The sequence below is a fragment of the Cydia strobilella genome, chromosome 3 (genome assembly GCF_947568885.1).
Source record: "Cydia strobilella chromosome 3, ilCydStro3.1, whole genome shotgun sequence".
Taxonomy (NCBI): Eukaryota; Metazoa; Arthropoda; class Insecta; order Lepidoptera; family Tortricidae; genus Cydia; species Cydia strobilella.
In genome coordinates this window covers 21,928,365-21,948,551 of record NC_086043.1, presented here as the reverse complement: position 1 = coordinate 21,948,551, position 20,187 = coordinate 21,928,365, and the positions used below count along the sequence as shown (strand labels likewise).

The 20,187-nt window shown below is 41.6% G+C and overlaps 1 protein-coding gene across 1 annotated transcript in view; it reads left to right on the top strand.

Moving 5' to 3' along the window:
• LOC134756102 (phospholipid scramblase 3-like) overlaps window positions 1–20,187 on the top strand; it is a 455,878-nt gene that overhangs the window by 140,920 nt on the left and 294,771 nt on the right. The window lies entirely within an intron of this gene.

Genomic DNA, 20,187 nt, shown 5'->3' with positions numbered 1-20,187 from the left:
TGAATTTTAAACACGGAGGCCACTTTTGAGATAGTTAGTAAATGAGAAAATTAAAAATAAAGATTTCGTGTTACATATCAAATGAAAGAGCTCATTGTGAGAATCTCAAGTATTTTATTTTTAATAATTTTAGGGTAAAATGTTTAGAAGTTATTCAAGAAAATAGGCAAAAAATTACCATTCCCCCCCCCCCCCCCCCCTCCTTATCTCCAAAACTACTGGATCTAAAATTTTGCAAAAAAATACACTAATTAGATCTTTACCTATAGATGACAGGAAAACCTATTAGAAATGTGCAGTCAAGCGTGAGTCGGACTTAATTACTTAGTTTTTGATCCGACGCCTAAGGGTTTTTTAAATTTAAGACAATTCACTCACGTTTCGCATAAAAAAATACAATTACCCGAGACCCGTTTGTAAATGTGATTTAAAAATACAATTGTTTAAATTGTGTTATGTACGGAACTCTTGGAACGCGAGTCCGACTCGCACTTGATTTATTTTCGTTTAGCGTTTACCGATACTACGATTCACTCTTCTTGGGTACTCTCCCTATTGCCCCAGGCCATTGACATAATATATTATGTATCTAAAGACGCGATTGGTTGATGAGTTCGCATCACGCGCGCGATTGGTCGCAACTAGTTGCGTTAGACTGCACTATTGGCTCGAATTCGTGTGCGTCAGTACTGGCTCCATTCTTACGGCCCGGCCACGACATCGCGCGGCGGCGGCAGCGGTTGGAGCGAGACACAGCGATCGGACCATTCGTTCCCACCATGGTCGCCGCTCTCCGCTGCCGCCGCCGCGCGATGTCAAGGCTGGGCCGTTATAGCTCGTAAGGTACGTCTTTAGATATGTCATATAAGTATGTCAAAGTAAAATAGGCAAAATAAAATAAACTACTTACTTAAATGTCCATACCCTACCCTCATGCAGAACTATTTTATTAGTCATATGCTATCGCATCGTTTTATGCTATTCTTATCTCATAAAGGTACTAACACAACTATAAAACGCATGTTTATGAATACTTTTAAAGGAAAGCGATACGAAATCGGGCCAATTTTATTTCAAATCGTGGGCAGTGACACAAAGATACATTTTATGCATTTTAGCATTATGACTACATACCATCAGGTACATAATGCACTTACTTTATAAGGGTGAGTCTTATTACGATGTGATAAGGTCTGCTTTTTCGTGGCTTCTTATACTTTAGAGTTAAGAGGAAAGGGGATGACAGTACCTGACCACTTCTCAATGCAAACGAAGTACTCATTATCCTCTCTGCGTATAATTAACATTGTAGAAAATATAATTACTCAATTTGATGTATAAAAAGACAAATGTCATAAACTATCGTCATTAAGAAAATCTTTAACCGAATAATATAACATTTATTATTATTTACAACGACGGGACTTAATCGCGTAAAATAAGTATTAAATTTACCTCCGACGTTTCGAGGACGGCGTTGTCCCCGTGGTCTCGGAGAAGACCCGGAGGGTCCGGAACGTCGGAGGTTAATTTTAATACTTATTTTACGCGATTAAGTCCCGTCGTTGTAAATAATAATGAGTAAAAATCGTGAAAGTTTAAATCAATATAACATTTATCAATTAATACATTTTCTAATTTGTTTTTAAACACTGCCTTTTTCGAGTTTCTTGGTCAACGCAACCTGATTATTGAGTTTGAACTTTGAAGCTTGTTGGATTATATTAATCATCAGAGCAGCCCCGTTCTTAGTTTTTTCGATTTTAATTAATACTTATAATAAGTACCTATGCTTTTAAAACCGCAGTAGAACTAAGGTCACCGACATAGCTCGCAGAATTGCAAACCTTAAGTGGCAGTGGGCGGGGCACATTGCTCGCGGAACTGATGGCCGGTGGGGCCGGAAGGTTCTGGAGTGGCGTCTGCGTACCGGAAGACGAACTGCCGGTAGGCCTCCAACGAGATGGAGCGACGACCTGGTGAAGGTCGCGGGAATTCGGTGGTTGCGAGCGGCACAGGATCGGTCGGAGTGGCGAGCCTTGGGGGAGGCCTATGTCTAGCAGTGGACGTCTATCGGCTGACATGATGATGATGATGATGCTTTTAAAAAATTGTATTGTATTTGTTTTTCACTCCTACATCATCATCATCATGTCAGCCGAAATAAATCCACTGCTGGACATAGGCCTCCCCCTAGGGATCTGACCGATCTTGTGCCCCTCTCACCCATCGAGATCCATCTTGTTGTGGGACTTGTGGGTCTTTTCCTACTGCGTTTTCCGGTTCGCGGTCGCTACTCAAGAACCTTTCTGCCCCATCGGCCATCGGTCCTACGAGCAATGCTCTTCGCTCCTAACTCTTACTCACACTTAATCAAAAAATCAAACGCGCAATGATTAAATATAGTACATCAAACTGTGGAAAAAGATTAACAATAATGTCAATGTTCAGGGAGGAAAATAGGGACTTGTTTGTATGGAGACACGGTCCAATCGTCTTAACCTTTAATGGTATGACTTTTCTATCAAAACGATTTCGAAACGTTATCGTATCGGTTTAAAATTTCGAATTTACAGGCTCTGTAACGTTAAGATCTAGATGCTATCACTGACTATGGCCACAAATGCGAAGATAATCTTAACATCCTTAGAGTACACCTATACTTAGTTTTTTAGCATTAAAAAGTTAAAGAACTTCGCAGCTAAGTAAGCTTGTGGTTCTAAATCGGGCACTTTTGAAGTAAATTATAAGTATTGACAATGCTACAACAGATAATTCCATTACTGTTATCAATTAAAGAGCCTGATAAATACTGCACGCTTACTTCTGTGGAGTTCTTTCTAATGCTAGAAAAAAACGGAGTATAGTGGGCCGTCTAGCGTGCAATCTATGCAATAGGGATGACGCTCTTTTACGTGTAATAATTGTTAAAATCAAATTAAGGATGTTTCACATAGGTATTTTAATAGTTTCGATATAATGCAGTTGCTGTTTCCTTAACTAGTACGTAGCACATGGAAACCCTATCTCTAAGCTTCATAGTGACACAATCCGCCAGTTACCTAACTTGGGATTGGAGAGCTATTACAATTACAACCAGGCCTAAGCGAGTCCACGACTGATATAAAACAGATTCATCCTCTTTATATTTTCAAAATTCTTTGCTATTTCTACTCAATTAATCTCAAATAGAAAAAAAAACCGACTTCACATACCTAACAGTTTGAAATGCCATATGGGGCATTTTCTATGAAAAGGGACCTTATTGTCGATGGCGCACACGCCGCATAGCGCCGCGCGGCATTGTATTTATATCGGAGCACCGTTAATAATGGCGTAAGCGCCATCGACAATAAGGTCCCTTTTTATAGAAAATACCACATATAAATTATTAACAACCATAGTGCATGTCATAACAATTACATTAGCCCCAAGACGTTAAATACTTGTCGTGGAGGAGTTCCATTCTGGTATTCATGAACAGTTCCATTTCACTGTTTAAAGGCAAATGCTTGGTGTTTAGATAAATATAAAAAAGAAGCTTATTGAAGCACAGATTTAATATATACGCTAGATGACGCAAGCGTGCCGACTTTTTCGTACAAAATTTACGCATAATATAATTTTAAAATTACTTACCTGTGATAGGAAATATGTTTTTGCCTTTGAGTGCTTGCAATTTTTGGGCTATTGCAGTAATTTATCACGCAATGAGGCATTTTTTAAATTTTCACGGACGTCCGGCTGCAAAAACGCACGTGGAAGAGCGACAGTCAACCCCGAGGATTTCTCGGGGTTCGGACACGCGAAGTAGATGCATTTGCGTCATCTTTTTTTTTTTTTTTTTATACCACGTCGGTGGCAATCAAGCATACGGCCCGCCTGATGGTAAGCAGTTACCGTAGCCTATGAACGCCTGCAACACCAGAGATATTACACGCGCGTTGCCGACCCTTTAAAAAACCTGTACACTCCTTTTTTGAAGAACCCCATACTGTAGCCCCTCGGGAAAACCTCGGCAGGGAGCTCATTCCACAGCCGAAGCGTACGCGGGAGGAAATTCCTCTTAAACCGCACAGTACGCGACCATTTAGGTGCTAGGGTGTGAGGATGAACACCCTGCCGATGGCGAGCGGTGCGGTGATAGAAAGCGGCCGTTGGCATCATGTCAAACAATTCTTCAGAGCACAGCCCATTGTACAAGCGGTAGAACACACACAAGGAGGCGAAGTCTCTCCTTAGACTTAAAGGTTCGATACCGCTTGTGAGTTTGGGATCGTCGACGATTCGTACAGCGCGCCTTTGGACTGAGTCGAAGGGTCCAAGCTGGCATCCAGGTGCTCCTGCCCAAAGGTGACAGCAGTACTCCATATGGGGTCTGACTTGCGATTTATATAGCAGCAGTCTTTGCCCCGGAGTAAAGTATCGCCGTGCTTTATTGAGCACACCGAGTTTTTTGGATGCCAGATCAGCCTTCCCTTCCAGGTGGCTACGGAATTGGACGTCACTGGAGATGTCGACACCGAGGATCCCAATACTCCCTGACATGGTAAGGGCTGTGCCTTCGAACTGTGGGACCACAGTAAATGGGGTTTTCTTAGCGGTAAACGCGCAAACTTGTGTCTTGGTGGGGTTGAATCGCACTAAATTGTCCCGGCCCCACACCGAAACTCTGGATAGAGTGCCCTCAATATCCGACACAAGCTTTTCACGACTCTCTAGCACCACGGAACGAGGGATGTTGGCACGGCCTGCGTAATAGGCATCCCCAGTACTGTCGTCTGCATAGCAATGAATGTCGTCGATAGACAACATGTCATTGATGTGCAGCAAAAACAGCGTTGGGGATAGCACAGAGCCTTGCGGAACGCCAGCGTTAATGTCCATGCTATTGGAGCAGCTTCCGTCTACTACGGCTCGTATGCGTCTGCCAGACAAAAAGCTAGCGATCCATTTGCATAGTCCCTCCGGCAATCCATAAGATGGTAACTTCGACAGGAGACCCCGATGCCAGACCCGATCGAACGCCTTCGCTATATCTAGGCTAACTGCCAATGCCTCACCTTGACTCTCAATGGCCGAAGCCCAGCGGTGAGTGAGATACACTAGAAGATCACCAGTCGAGCGACCGTGGCGAAAACCATACTGACGGTCGCTGATCAGGTCGTGTTCTTCTAGGTATCTCAGGAGCTTTGCGTTGATTATACGCTCCATGACCTTAGAGAGAAGGGAGGTAATAGCGATAGGCCTGTAATTCGATGGGTCCGATCTGTCGCCCTTTTTAGGCACAGGGTGCACAAGGGCCGTCTTCCACGAATATGGAACATGCCGTTTGTTGCTAGAGAGTGTGAAGAGACGCGCCAACACGGAACATAACTCAGGAGCACACTGCTTAAGCACAAGTGCTGGAATGCCGTCTGGCCCGCTCGACTTATGAACGTTTAGGGATAGCAACTCCCGCCGAATATCCCTCTGCGTGAATGAGATTTCGGGCATGGAGTATGCACACCGCGGGATGGTGGGCGGCACGGCGCTACCGTCGTCGTTCAAGGTCGAGTTCGAGGCAAAAAGAGTACCAAGAAGATCGGCTTTCTCTTTTGCACTGTGGGCCAGATCACCATCAGCTTTTCGCAGAGGTGGTAACGACGACTGACAAAAATTTCCCTCGGCAGCTTTGGCGAGCGACCAGAACGCGCGACTCCCAGAGGGATAGCCCGCTAGCTTGTCGCCAATTCTGCCGACGAAATCGTATTTAGCCCTGGCAATGGCTTTTTTACTGGACCTCGAGGCAGCGTTTAAGTCGCGTTTCACATCAGAAACGTTCGGATCCTTATTAGCTACGGCCTTGGTCCAAGCCCTGTAAGCGGCTTGCTTGCGAACTGTAGCCTCTTTACAAGGCCGATTAAACCAAGGTCGTCGCTTTGCTCCCGCTGCTATTACCGTGTTGGGAATGAAACAATCCATTCCCAGCAGTATGGTCTCGGCAACATTGGCTGCGCAGGAGTCAGGATCTTCTGATGTGAAGCAGAGCTGCCTCCATGGGTACGAAGCGTAGAATTCACGCAGTCCGTCCCAATCTGCTGATTTATATTGCCACACGCGTCGCGAGCTAGTTGGCCGTGGTGGATCGGGCCGCGCGCAAGGCGCCTGTGTCCGGACGAGGCAGTGATCGGACGAACCGAGAGGTGCATTCACTGAGATGGAATATCCGTCCGGACGTGTAGTCAGCAGGAGGTCCAGTAAAGAGCTAGTATGATCCTCGATGTCTGGTATTCTCGTGGGAGAATGTACCAGTTGCGAGAATCCATAGGCCAGAGAAAATTCGTGAGCAGACCTCCCCGCGTGGTCGGTGGACCGGGAACCAAGCCACTCAACGTGGTGGGCATTAAAGTCCCCTAAAATCACCAGCTCTGCGGAAGGGTACTGCTCTAGAAGTTTGTCAGTCGTCGATTGCAGGTGCTCGAAGAGCCGGGTTGTCTCCGTGTTTCCGCTATGAGACCTGTACAGGCACGCGTAGACACGAGTGTGGCCGCTGTAGTCCACACGCACCCACAGAACTGACAGGTCCCTGTCTTCAAAGGCATGGAGGCGGCGACAGCAGACCCCCTGCCGGGCATACATGCATACACCAGCGCGTCTCATGAACTTGTGTTCAAGTGTATAGCCGGGATATAGTAGGTATGCAGTGTCCGCCGGGCAGGATATCTGCGTCTCCGTTAGAAATAGGATGGTCGGCTGCGCAGATTCCAGGTGGTAATGGACTGCGCTCAAATTTGAGTGTAATCCCCTGATATTGCAGAAGTCCACTTGTGTGGAAGGGGATGCCGCTGAGAAACCATTTCTTTTTTTACCCTTATTTGCCATGTGTTGTTGTTGTTGAGTGTACAAAGAGGGTTCGGGGCGTTGACGGCTTAAGGGACAAGAGAACAGAACAGATCTGCCAAAGGAATATGTAGGGTAGTGCGGTTCACAGGCACGGCGTACGGAAGGGCCCCCGGTCCCCCCCCTGGTGCAGCAGCCGGGTCCACTCCGGTCTACGGTATATTTATATCTGTGGCTATAAGTATGCTTTTAAAAGTTTGGAGTTCCCTTTATTCTTCATGGAATCCATCATGAGAACTTGAACTTGATATAAATGTTGCTTAAAAACCTAACTTGCTGAACATACTTAACGAAGACGACGTACATGTATTACGTGTCGTTGAGGTGGTACGTTCTGGTCATCATCAGCAGTTCCACTTCATCAAAATGTCACTTTGTTATGTAAATGCTAGAACTGTTGACGAAATTACATAAATCGCCATATGTATGCCTATGATAATAAAATAATAATAAATAATAATAATAAAATATCAAAAAAATAATAATATCAAAATGAGATTTGAGGAGTTCCCTCGATTCCTCATAGGTAGTAGTAGTAGTAGTAAATCACTTTATTGTACAAAACAAAAATTGTTAACATGAGATTCATATAAATTTAGGTACAAAGGCGAGCTTATCCCTATAAGGGATTTCTTCCAGCTAACCTTAGAGTAAATGAGTGGAAAATTCGAATTAGATAGATAGACAAACTTACAGAACGTACAATAATATTTAAAAAGGAAAACTACAATATTAACGTCTACGAATAACTAAAATACATCAATAGCATTATGCAATAAAATAAATATGTACTAGCATACATAAATATATAGTACTAAATAAATATTAAATAAATATATATATAACATATAAATAAAATATATATATTAGCACTCAACCAAATCACAGTTCGTGGGAAAGCCAAAGCTTTTTCAGATTAACTTTGATAGGTCCCATCATCAGAAATAGATTTTGACTAAAATGAGACCAATCTGTAAATATATAATTTCAATTAAAAAAACAGCATGTAACCACGATACGAAACGAAAAAAAATACAACCAAATCGAGATCCTTCTCATTTTGGAATTTGAATAAAGGATAGCAAATGGTATTTAAACCCCAAACTCACAAAGCTTACACTACACTGGTTCTCGTGAGAATTGGACTTCGTCTGCGCCCGCACCTATGACAACACGGTCAGAAGCTATCATTTTACGAAGGTGTGAAGCGGCAATGCCGGGATTTGATTAGGATCAGTTTCAAGTTACTTTGAATTATTAGCAGGAAAGCGGTTTAATACGTGTCTACTAAATCCTAAGATACATTTATGATAGCATTAGATATTAAAATAATGATGAATGAAATAAGTAAGTATTACCTTTTATGTTATCGAGTGACGCAACGCATCTCAAATTAGGCGCCATCATCACGCAAAACAAATAGCAATCCCTACATTAATTTAATTTAAAAGAAAGTTTTTGTACAGACTGTTTTATTCAATTCTTGGTTTTCAGAAAATAGGCTAGTTTAATTCTATTCCTTCCTCAAGTTTATGAATCAAATTTATGGTGCTGCATGTAAATTAAATTCCAACAAAAACACAAATGTGAAATGAGAGCTAAGTTCAATATTAAGATGCATGCAAAGTCAAATTTACTACATCATCGTTTTTGCCTGAACTCTTCAATATGGATTGAAAGAGCTTATTTAACACACTATACTTGCTTTAAGCTACTCAAATCTATATTACGTCACAGCCAAGGAAATAATCTGTATTATTTCAAGTTCGTTCGATGACATCATATCATGTATTTCCTTAGATAAAGCGCTAACGCCTACAGCTTGTCTAAATTAGTCCACTGGTGAGTGGTGACAAACAGATCGAAATTATTGCGAACTTAGCCTTCGACTTCGGTGGTATCGTAGGCTTGATATGCAATTATTTTGATTACTAGGAAGACTAACAAAGTTACAACCATTCCAGAACAGAAGAGAGGCCCAGGCCGCCGTCCGTCGACCTGGTGGTCAAACAAAGAAAGAGACCTCAAAAGATCCCAGATGTCAAAAGAGACAACCCAAAACAGAGTTGCTTGGCGCAGAAGAGTGAGGAGGCCCGACCCCAAATAAAGGGAACAGGGAAAGAAGAAGAAGACTAACAAAGTTACAACCTATTTGTACTACTCGAGCGGTAAAGGGGCCCACTGACTATCAGCCCGCCGGACGATACCGGCCGGTTAGTTAGAACAATTTGACAGTTCCGAACAACTGACAGACCGATATCGTCCGGCGGACTGATAGTCAGTGGGTCCCATAAGGCGTACGTTTTTCAAGTCGGAGGTTGTGAGTTCGAAATCCGGCTCCTATCATATTTTTCGGAACTTTGCACGAAATTCACTAGGATCACAGTCTTCAGTCAAATATTACATCCTTATTACTTAATAGGCCATAGGCCCTGCAAAAGTAAGCCAGGCTAGACTTGTTTCCCGAATCACGAACTGGCTTGTTACAGTTAGACCAAGAAAAGTCTGCAACGATTTTGAGAGCCATTAGCCTACTGAGAACCATAGAAAATAGACGAGGCAGAATGATAGGTCACTTGATAAGACACGACACTTTCTTTAACACTATATTAGAAGGCAAGATAGAAGCGAGAAGAGGCCGCGGAAAACCACGAGCAAGCTACACACAACAACTGAAAGCGAAAGCAAATGTCGTGTCTTACAGGGACCTAAAGAACCTGGCCGAGGACCGAAAAAACACGGGGAGTGCTCCGAGGAATTGTTCGGATTAATCCCTGCAGCTTCTTTTCGCCATCGCCCTACGCGACAACATTACCATCCACACCATTTAGATGGTTGGCAGTCCTCAACTGTGCGTTTCTCTAGAAACTTCCTGCCTCGCACAGCTAAACTGTGGAATGAACTGTCGCCTGCGGTATTTCCGGACCGATATGACCTTCAAACCTTCAAGAAAAGAGCGTATTCCCATCTTAAAGGCCGGCAACGCACTTACAACCCCTCTGGTGTTGCGGGTGTCCATGGGCGGCGCCGCCGCGGCGGTAATCGCTTACCATCAGGTGATCCGTCTGCTCGTTTGCCTCCTATTTCATTAAAAAAAAAACTGGCGCATACTCCACCGACAAGAGCCATGCTCTTAAATTATGATGATGATGATTTTGAGAGCACACGCAGTGCAACTGTTATTTAAAACGTCAAACTTCTATGAAATTATGACGTATAAAATATCAAAATCGTTGCAAACTTATCTTTGTATAACTCTAGAACTTATTTTCAATAGCGCCTTGTTACAGAAACAACTACGTAGTAAGGTACTAGACTTATATTGACCGGGATATAGACCGTGATTACCTTGTATTATTTGTGAGCTCCCGATATTTCGACGCAGTTACATGCATCATGTTCACGGGTGACTGAAGATAGCGGGTGGGTGTCAAAGTTGTGTAGACAGCGCTCTGTCTACCCTCATTCTTGCGCGTCGGCTGCGTTCACTTTCAACGTTACCAACGGTCGCATTCACACTTGTTGGTCCGGTCGCGTTCACAAATAGTAGGTTCATGTAGTAGGTAATATCTACATGTTGATCTATTTAGGTAAATTGTATTTTTGTGTGTTATCTTTTCACTAATAAATTACTACTATTGCCTTGGCATGTTTGCCCAGGTCTGACATTTCTTTTGATCTTTATTTTTGAAAGTCCTCTCGTGGGGAGAGAAGCTTAATATTAATACAGACAGAAACTAACTCTTGGAGACGCGACCGCAGCTAGTAAAAGATAAATCTGGGATAAATGCAACAAAAATAGAACAAAACACGATGCAAATACCTGAAAACTTACACATGCATTATCAGACCCGCAATTATTTTCGCAAACTGCGCTATAAAATCCTTGCCAAGAATTTCCCAGGAATTTCACCTTCGCCGTTAAAACCCGCGCTAAAATTAGATAAAGTTATGGTAAACAAGTTAAACTCCGCTAATTTAAAGCGGACAAAAGAATTCCAAAACAAACAGATGTTTCTTTAATAACACAAGGGTGTAAGTGAGTAACGAATGTTTAGTGAGATGGGACTTTTCGTTCAAGTATGGATTCTTGGGGGACAATTATCTTTATGAAGCTGGTGGAACAAAGGGTTGATTATCTGCGCGGGAGTCGCTAAACGGACGAATTAAATTGTTAAAGGGGGGAATGCGTGGAGGGGTGTGGGCGCCAGGTAAGGTTGGGAAGTTAGATGCTCGTTTAAATCCCTAGCAAGCTCGGTTCTCCATACAAACGTAGTTACGCTGATTTTAAAACGACTAGCTAGATTGCTCTGAAACTCTGTACTTACAATAATAAAATTGTCCTGTAATTAGTTTATTTAACTTCAGATACCATAGTTAAAAAAACAGCGAATTTAAGTTTTTCGTACAAAACTTGCTTTTGCTCTATTTCATTTGTGTTATAAACTGGTGCTTCGATTGTATCATACAATGCCCGGGAATTTAAGAACCGGGAGCATGCCCTAATTGTATGGCGGCTAGGTTCGTCTGACCAAAGAGGATCTAATATTATAGAGCAGTACTGTCATAGCATAGAGTAACTTATACTAGAGCGGTACTGTCATAGTAAATTTTGTAACCCCAGTAAATTCACTGCCATCTGTCGACACACTTTAAAACTAAAAATTAAGATTTATAAAATATGAAAAAATGTATTTAAATATGGATAAATGTTATTTTTTTTGCATTAATAATTTTTATGATGTTGACCCATGTTCTATCACTGATATGCGTTAAAATTGTTAAATAACAAACGAAACCGTCGACGCCCTCTATACGAGTGTAGGCCAAAGGTACTGGCGCCATCTGATCGAGAGTCAAATTATCGTGATTTTCGAGGCATGTTTTTTCCTTAGACTGTATTACGGAGTTATATCTATCTTTGGTCTGACTGTTTAAAGTTCCCGCCGGCAAGCTCGGCCGAATTTCACCTTCCCATACAAACGGAGTTTCGTTCTCATTTTATAACTACGTGTTGGATTGTAATGAAACTTTGCACCTACATACAATGACATTAGGTATATCTAGTCCTGTAATTAGTTTAAATAGCTAATAAATAATATAGCTTTTTATATAGCTTTTAGGGGTACATAATATTTTAAAGACGCATGTTGCGGATGTTTTTGATTGATTATATTGACGAAAACTGCGTTGTGGATTTTGCCACTGTCTTGGTATGACATGTCAAAATATGTTTCGCTCTAACGACCTTCTGTAAGTAGAGTATGTGTGTGTGTTAACTGATAGACGGTCCTCTCCGTTAAAATTAAAATGAGAAAGGGAGACAGAAAATAATTTTATCACTTCAAGTCGTTTGCTTTGTAGCTTACAGGAGAAAGAGATATCTACAACGTAATACATACATATTTTTATGTAAAAAGCAAAGATAGATATAACTCCGTAATAGATGGATACAGTCTAAGGAAAAAACGTGCCTCGAAAATCACGAAAAAATGACTCTCGATCAGATGGCGCCAGTACATTTGGCCTACACTCGTATAGAGGGCGTTGACGGTTTCGTTTGTTATTTAACAATTTTATAGCATATCAGTGATAGAACATGGGTCAACATCATAAAAATAATTAATGCAAATATAAAAAAACATTTATCCATATTTAAATACATTTTTTCGTATTTTTATAAATTTTCATTTTTAGTTTTAAAGTGTGTCGATAGATGGCAGTGAATTTACTGTGGTTACAAAATTTACTATGACAGTACCGCTCTATAATATTTGATCCTCTTTGGTATAAAGCAATCGCCGCAACGCGCGTGCGCTCAGCGTATCACGCCATCTAGCGTCAAAAACTCGCATGCTAATTGGACGCTTTAAATATTTTGATCCCATCGGTGCGGCATTTTTACCTTAGGCTTTTGTTTAGATAAAATTAACTATTGGCTCTGTAAACTGTAGACCTCGCGATAGAAACCCCATGGTTGTGTCATTTTGAAAAAAAAATTGAATCGAGGAAAAAAATCTTATAATTATCGAGCGTGCTCACCAAATTTCACGACGATCGGATGTAAAATACGACCTGTCTGTAGACACAATTGCCACACATCGAGCAAGACTAATTCGTCGATAAGCAATGTCGACTTTTGCCCCCTTTTTAAAAGTTTTTTTATTTTTATTTATTTAGGTAAACAAACAGCCACTACAATACTTGTAGTGGCTGTTTGTTTACCTAAATAACAACAATACAATATGTGTGGTCCACACCGCTTACCACTAATTAGCATGAATAATGTTCATTCAGAGCCAAACTAATCACCGTCAGTCTTAAGGACTCCCGGTGTCAACAACAACATAGAATGGTTGGTTAAGTATTTTATACTTAGGTACTTGAAATACAGTGTAAGAAAATAATATGCTTTTGGTCGTAAGTCACTACAACTGGTTTATCAAATAACCACGAAAAGCATCTACCTCTAAACCTGGGTTCCTTCTAGCTTCCTGGTTGAGATTTGAGATGATCGATGTTCGTCGGGAAGCGCCGACAGATAAACGGACCGTTTGTTATTGTTAGATTTGTTAGGGGTGATTTACACTGGCGGATGAAATATGCTAGAATTAAGAATCTCAATCCTAGCATTTTCATCCGTAGTGTAAACCACCCCTTACAATAACAAAAATTAGAGAGATGTTGATAACTATTAAATTTAAAATTTTATAACCCCCTACCCTGTATGCCAACAAAATCCATTTTATGCCAAAAAGACTGCTGGATCGATTTCTATAAAACATAGCTAACGCAAGAAAATTGCCTTTCACGTTAAAAAACCGCATCGAAATCGGCCCATCCGTTGGAGAGCTACGATGCCACAGACAGACAGACATAAGCGTCAAACATAATAGTTAACTTAACACCCTTCTTTTTGCGTGGGGGTTAAAAAGAACGCTTATTTAGTTTTTTTATTGCTTGGAATTGGAAAGAGGCAGCTTTCCGATTTGGTCATACCTAATGCAAATAAGCTGCATATTGCCAGTGGGGCGACACTCCTCCTTTCGGGCATTCTGGCACAGATTAATAAATAGTTACTACGTAACAGATACATCATTCCTATACAAAAGCGAAAATACCTACGCTATAATAGCCTACAAAATCTTAATAATAATACCTGCTGCTCAGGATGAGAAGAAATGTACCATAAGTACGCGCACAAAGAGTCGAGACTGCCTTGCTCGCCGTGCGAGTCACGTGCCAACGCGTCATCGTAAGAATGCGATAGGGTTGAACTGTTACTTATGTTATTGTTGTAATAAAACGAATGTTGCGAATCAACCATATTTTTTATTAGTCAATCAAATATTTAAAAACAACACTTATAATACCTGACTCAAAAAACTCCTTAATTTACGATTTACCTACTTATGTTCAAAGAAATAAATGGTGACAAAATTCACAAAGATAGATTTAAAATACTACTCGGTAAATACGACAAATTTTCCTTTGTTTTTTGACTTTTACACCCATCTACTGCACAATAATTACGTGGTTTCGGAATTTCGAAGCGTAGGCGCGGGAAACGTGCGGTGCGAGCGCTCAGGCGGGCGTTCGGCGGCCCTCTGTCGGTTGAATCGTCCACGATACGCCGAGCGGTAGGCATATAGCGCGTGGCCTTGAGCGAGTGAAGGAGGCCTGATTCTGGGTTCCGTTCGGCTCAACATTGCTCCGAGCAATTATTAGGGTTGGCACAACTTGACGTCCCTCTGTGTGCACGACCACAGATAGATATTGACTTTAATTTTGACAACCCTAAATAGCCGAAAGGGATAGTGCCATACATTAGAAAGGGACATCATGATTCGTCCCTGAATCGCTGTCAAACTTCGGTTTTGTAGGAAGTGTCCTTTCTGTACGGTACTATTATTTATTCTGTGGTATTGCATAAGTTGAAATAAAACTGTCAGTTGTAATACGTGTGAGATGTCTCGAAGGCCAAAATATCTAAAGTGGGAGCCCCGTATGCAAAGCGGATTAAATCAAGATTATTTCCATTAGAACCTCTTACCCTAATAACAGTAATAACCATAATTTTAACAGTCGTAATCCGTTACTTATTATAGCAAATCTTGTCACTAGAAAAAGGCGCGAAATTCAAATTTTCTATGGGACGATATCCCTTCGCGCGCTTCGTGCCTACCACCTACATTTTTTTTAATTTGTCGCCTTTTTCTACTGACAAGATTTGCTTGACCAACTATATTTAGCTCGGTGTAGTGGTGTAGACTAGGTTTTACACCATTGCGTTTAGTTGCACCTACCGTATGTCCAGCTAATTAAATTGGCTCCGTAATAACATCTCACCCAATAAATCGCGTTTCGTTCGATATCGGCGTTAGAACGTGCCCGGCGTTTTTAATTTGATTTTCTGTGGTGCAAGGAACTTGTATTTTGAAATTTATTAGTTGAGATTTGTTTGATGCAAGTTTTTAATACTTACCGTAAACTAAAAATAACTTTAGTCGAAATAAAAAACGGCTTTTTATGGGTTGTTTGAGACTTATGAGTTTACGTGTATATGTATATAGTATATATGTGTGTTCGTATTCGTATATTTGCGCCGTGAGTTCCACCATAACTTCAAAATTAAATTACCAAGCTTAATTTGTATGAATTTAATAGATTCAAAGATTTTATTTGTTCAACAGGTTATTTTTAGGGTTCCGTACCCAAAGGGTAAAAACGGGACCCTATTACTAAGACTCCGCTGTCTGCCTGTCACCAGGCTGTATCTCATGAACCGTGATGTATTTCTGTTGCCGCTATAACAGAATAATATAAATATTTAAATGGGGCTCCCATACAACAAACGTGATTTTTTTGCTGTTTTTTTCCGTAATGGTACGGAACCCTTCGTGCGCGACTCCGACTCGCACTTGGCCGGTTTTTTATGATATGGGAGGCAAACGAGCAGACGGATCACCTGATGGTAAGCGATCACCTCCGCCCATGGACACCCGCAACACCAGAGGGGTTAAAAAGTAAGTAAGTAGAGGGGGTAAGTTAAAAATTGTCAAGCGATTTGTTGTTGTAGCCTCTGTAGCCATCGGAAGGGAAAGGGTACCTAATTTTAACCAATCTGGCGGAAAATGAAGGTATATATTACTTAATAAGAAAAATAATCGTTTTTTTAAACGTTTTATAGGCAAACTACTTATAGGCGAGCGAAGTGTCTTCGTTTAAGCTTGGGCAAAAATGATTTCTTGGTTCCGACTATTCTACAGGTCGCGTTTCGAAACTGATTCTCGTGAAGTTTTGTGAGCAGGTTCGATAATAATGTGTTTTTTTTTTATGAAATAGGAGGCAAACGAGCAGACGGATCACCTGATGGTAAGCGATTACCGCCGCCCATGGACACCCGCAACACCAGAGGGGTTGTAAGTGCGTTGCCGGCCTTTAAGATGGGAATACGCTCTTTTCTTGAAGGTTTTTTTTGAAGGTTTGATTGTTTCTGTATTTTGAAAATTTTGCCAAATGGCAGTTTTGGACTGCGAGGTCTGACAACTCATAGAGCCACAAGTCTATCTACCTACACTCGTGCGTGAATCGCGGCGCGAAGCCGCGAACGCGAGTGTGGACTCTAGTTCGCTAATCAGCGAAATCGACTCCACACTTGCGTTCGCGGCTTTGCGCCGCCTCTTGACCTCGTCTGTGGGATAAGAAGGATCCTGACCGAATTTTTAGGCATATTTGCGCATTTATTTTTCGAGAACGATTTTTAGGGTTCCGTACCCAAAAGGTAAAACGGGACCCTATTACTAATTAGGGTTCCGTACCCAAAGGGTAAAAACGGAACCCTCTATTACTAAGACTCCACTATCCGTCTGTCTGTCTGTATGTCCGTCTGTCTGCCACCAGGCTGTGCTGTATCTCATGAACCGTGATAGCTAGGCAGTTGAAATTTTCACAGATGATGTATTTCTGTTGCCGCTATAACAACAAATACTAAAAACAGAATAAAATAAATATTTAAGTGGGGCTCCCATACAACAAACGTGATTTTTTTGCCGTTGGTACGGAACTGTTCGTGCGCGAGGCCGACTCGCAATTGGTTTGTATGCTCTATCTTTTTACCTATACAGCACAATCGAGGTTTGAACCCACGACTTGACCACCACACTCATATGAAAGATTAATAAGTTCCATTCGTTTCCACTATTCTCGAAAGCGCAAGAGAACCAAGGGAAACCTGTCCACAATCTACGCCCGTGTGTACATTTGATTAGTGTATATTATGCACGCTCTCTTCACCGTGTGACATATATATATTACATAACTACAGCTACCGCCAAATCAAACGGCATTCCTCCACTTTCACTTGGTTTTAAGGAGTGACCAATAAGTTGTAGAGACTAGCAATTTCATTATCATCATCATCATGTCAGCCGATAGACGTCCACTGCTGGACATAGGCCTCCTCCAAGGCTCGCCACTCCGACCGATCCTGTGCCGCTCGCATCCACCGAATTCCCGCGACCTTCACTAGGTCGTCGCTCCATCTCGTTGGAGGTCTTCCGGTACGCGGACTAGCAATTTACATACAAAGATTGTGTTCTAAGTTCTATTTTATTTTACTTCTTACTTACAGTCTGGCAAAAAAAGAGTAGAAATTAAAAAGTGGCAACACTGTAGTGTCGTCCCTTTCAAATCAATCTAAGAAAAACGGGACGACACTACACACACTGTGGTTGCCACTTTTTAATTTCTACTCTTTTTTGCCAGATGTAGGTGGTTTAATAAATTCAAATGTCATTTGCCTAGTAAGCACCTATACTCTGGCAAGCTCACTTTGTCAGTAGAAAAAAGGCTTGAAATTCAAATTTTCTATAGGTGCCCTGCGCGCCTACATACTGACGGAAATGGCATGCCAAACTATAGCCTACTTATGTAGGACAAGAAGGTGAAGTCCCTAATTCGCATTGGACTAGCGTGATGGTTGCAGCTTACGGGTAAAGCCCTTGCTAGACGGTCGCCGACAAACCCCTCGGACCGCGTGGCCTTGGTCGGGACGGACCGTGTAGACAGTTGTTTCCAACAAAATTTCATACAAACATTACCAAGGTCATACCAAGGTCAGACGGTCTGAAGGCTTGTCAGCGACCGTTTCTAGCACACGCTTAAACCTCATTGTGCAATGAGTGGACGGACCACTCATAACCAGCAGTGGAACATACTTACTTAGGCCGCGGTGATGACGTTAATGACGCTGAGTGCTCATTAATATGTTATCTATAAGACTTTCACTGCATCAATTACAGCATATGAGGGACTCACAATGTTTCACCATGAAAATTTTCAGGGTTCCTACCTAATGCTCTCCCGCCAAACCAGTGGGGGACACCTCCTTTCGGAATTTCTCGGCTCCGTTTGGCTCAGCATTGCTCCCACACACAATGCGACGTCCCTTTGCGTGCACGACCACAGATAAGCTATAATGGATTGAATTTTGACAACCCTAAATAGCCGAAAAAGGGACAGCGTCCCTGAATCGTTGTCAAATTTCGGTTTTGTAGGAAGTGTCCTTTCTGTACGATAGTACTATTATTTATTCTGTGCCGAAACCAAAATGCTATAAGTATCCACCGCTGCAATGTAAATGTAGAGCCTTGAGGTGCCACGTAAGGTTTCGGTCACGCTGATGTCCCGCTGGGATCTGGGGCCCATTTTTCGAACGAAATTAGTCTAATATTATTAGTGTGTTGCCATGGTAGCCCATATGATTTGACAGTTCGTGGACTAATAATATTAGTCTAATACCTTTGGAGAAATGGGCCCCTGTCCGGATCTGTCCGCCGCCCCGATATGCAAACGGGAAATCGCTATAACTTACATATTTATTATTTATGTGCATAGCGCTGTTTACTCACACGGTGGATCCGCGTCAGTGTAAAGGTGGTATTCAACCTGTCGAATTTATTTGTCACATTTTGCTTAGTGAGAGAGTGAGACACAATGCACAATGGACCAAGATATTTTACAGGTGGAACCGAACCGAAACCTAAAGGTTTAAACAGACGTTTTTATGAATAACTAGTCTCTAATTTTGAGATAAACATAGACACCGCTATACTATTCTCACACCAATAACCAGTTAAAAGTGATCTCCTATTAGTACGTGTTGTTACTTAACGTCGAGGTCATGAATACATTGGTTTATCAGCAGTTTAAGAACAAGTAGAACAGTGGTTCTGCCTTCTGAGTTCAATAGTTGGTCTATAAACTTCTAAGGAAATTGGCCATAGATTAAATGACTTTCTGATAGATGAGGTATACATTTAGCTGAATTTATGGAAGACGTAAGAAGTCTAATTTAAGACGTTGATAAGTTAATGACTGCAAAAAGAGAAAAGAAAGTGCGAGTCGGACTCGCGCACCGAGGGTTCCGTACTTTTTAGTATTTGTTGTTATAGCGGCAACAGAAATACATCATCTGTGAAAATTTCAACTGTCTAGCTATCACGGTTCATGAGATACAGCCTGGTGACAGACGGACAGACAGACAGACAGCGGAGTCTTATTAGTAATAGGGTCTCGTTTTAACCTTTGGGTACGGAACCCTAAAAAGCGAAATTAAGCGCCAACACATGGTTTTAGTGTTTTGCAGTGTAGTAAGTGCATTTAGAGCGTGTTAACTCAAACGTGTAGAATAAATAGTGTTATGGCTTGTTTGTGGCGTTGGTACTTAGAGGATAGGCTGTCGAAAATAGGCGGCCAATGGTCATACGCAATGTATGGACTGACGTTTATCTGACACGGCTATTTTTACGTTACGTATACATTGGGCGTGCCCCTCCCCCGCAAAAATCGGCAGACTGTTTTGTACAGAAAATTACAGACACGGTGTCTCCGTTTGGTTATATCCTCCAAGGCTGGAGATGATGATTACTATTATATTATTATTATTTCTATGTAAAGCTTTTTTCAATAGGTACTTGGGGTACTTTAACTGACCGAAAAACTTCTATTGAGCTATAGTTGGTCAAGCAAATCTTGTCAGTAGAAAAAGGCGCGAAATTCAAATTTTCTATGGGACGATATCCCTTCGCGACTACATTTTTTAAATTTGCCGCCTTTTTCTACTGACAAGATCTGCTTGACCAACTATAATACCGTAATTTTAACAACTTACCAAGAATACAATTTCTTCGATGATGTTCGTGTCTTCAAATCCTTGATGTATGCTTAATGTTATGTAGTCACGCGCATAGATTAGTACTTATATGTTATTCCTGGTCGCGCGATGCTGCAAGACGTGCTAGC